Source organism: Brassica oleracea, chromosome C4 (genome assembly GCF_000695525.1).
Source record: "Brassica oleracea var. oleracea cultivar TO1000 chromosome C4, BOL, whole genome shotgun sequence".
Lineage (NCBI taxonomy): Eukaryota > Viridiplantae > Streptophyta > Magnoliopsida > Brassicales > Brassicaceae > Brassica > Brassica oleracea.
Genome location: NC_027751.1, coordinates 25,895,568 through 25,897,463, shown reverse-complemented (window position 1 = coordinate 25,897,463; position 1,896 = coordinate 25,895,568). Strand labels below are relative to the sequence as shown.

General features: G+C 32.0%; 1 pseudogene; it reads right to left on the bottom strand.

Moving 5' to 3' along the window:
• Positions 1 to 1,159: 1,159 nt before the first annotated feature.
• Positions 1,160 to 1,896, bottom strand: part of LOC106338506 — a 7,952-nt pseudogene continuing 7,215 nt past the window's right edge.

The window sequence follows — 1,896 nt, the reverse complement described above, 5'->3', positions numbered from 1 at the left end:
TATTGTTAATTAGATAAACAAAATACAATTTTTTTTACATTAAAATACAATATGACGACAAAAAGATTAAAGAGAAACCTAAAACAAAAGAATAAGGAAGAAGATGGATTGAGACATAAAACAAGACTAGAACAATTAAATTGAATTAGCCATGAGGATTTCTTCAAGTTTCTTCTTCATTTTCTTCTCGTTCTCTATATCTCTCTTTTGATCATCAAAAGCTTTTCCATCGTCTACTTTTCCTTCAGATTTCCGACGTCATCTCTACATATAGCTCCGGATGTTTCTGATCCTGAAAAACATGATCATTTACCATAAACATAAGGCTATAGAAAGTTGTGATATTCCAGAAAAATGAAAAGAAGAAGAAGAAAAAAAAAATACTTTTCAGAAAATTCTCATCAGATTCTTCTTATCATGACCCATAAAACTGCTTGATTTACCAGAGGAAGAATCACGACAGTACAGAAGATGTGTTTGTAGTGAAACAGTTATGAAGATAATTAAATTAAAGGCTTTAAGAAGAATTAAAGCCATAAAAATCGTAACCACTTCTAATAATTCAAAGCCCGGTCAGACCCTTATAGGGCTATAAGGCTTTCGTTTTTCTTTTTTGAGTTTTTCGAAAAATATTTTGTTATAGTCATTTCCGTCGTTTTAATACATGTGAACTTTCATTAGAAAAAAAAGTTTTATTTTTTATTTTAAAATATAAAATGTGTTTAAAATTTTCGTCGTTATCAAAAATGTTTTTCGTTTTCTTATGCTTTAAAAACATATTATACACAAACTAAATTTAGTAAGATTTAAATAATCAAATATAAACTAAAACTAAACATATAAGAGAACAAAATTTTTGATAAAAAAAAAAAGAGAACAAAATTTATGATAAATATGGTCAGACGTTTCATACTTGTATTTAAAAAAAACATGTTGTACATGAAAGAAAAAAGTACATTTGCAAAATTTAAAATGTGACACTTGTATTGATCAAACAATAAAATGCATTAACAACTTTTATATTTGCTTTATTAGAATTTAGATAAAAATATTAAAATAATATATCAATAGTTACAGTAGTTTTGATTGCAAGAACGAAAATATTTTATATCAAAATATAAAATTTTTGGTTTTCGGGACGGTCCTAACCCAAACGGGCTTAGGCCCAAAATACCCAAAACCCAAATGGGCTTAGCTTCTTAACCCAGCTCACACGTCTCCCCTTATTTGATCCACTCCCATAGCATCCAATCTCTGCAAACGCCAGCTGAGATACATGGCCCTCAAAGTGCCATGAGTCCCAACCTTGGGAACAACCACGTCGGACAGGTCTGCGTTGTAAAAGATCACTCGAGCGTAACTGCACCACGGTCTGCCCAAGAAAGCCTTCCCCGTTCTGTGAACGAGGTAGTCCGTGAACACAAATCCGCTAGCGTCATACGGGTTGGTCCGTCCTGGAGCCGTTAAGAGTTAATAAACAAAAGATCACGGTTACTTAAGAGTTAGGACTACTATGTGTATGCATTCAAACAGAACAAAATACTGTGACTATTCCTTTTTCACCTTTTCGTTATTTGGATATAGATATGTATTTTTAATTATAGTTATCAATTTGATTTATCTAGATTTAATATATCTGCTCTATACGGAACTTTTACTAGTATTATTAAATCTAAAAAATATAATAAAACTCACATGGTTACACTACAAGAAAACAGCGGTATTCTGACGGATATTCCGACGAAAATGAAATCCTCGGAATTTCCCGAGGAATTTCCGAGGATATTCCGAGGTACCCAAAATTTGTTTTCCTCGGAATTTCCTCGGGATTCTGTCGGTATATTCCGAAGAAATTCCGAGGAACACTTGATATACTCGATCGATCGATGCGTTTTT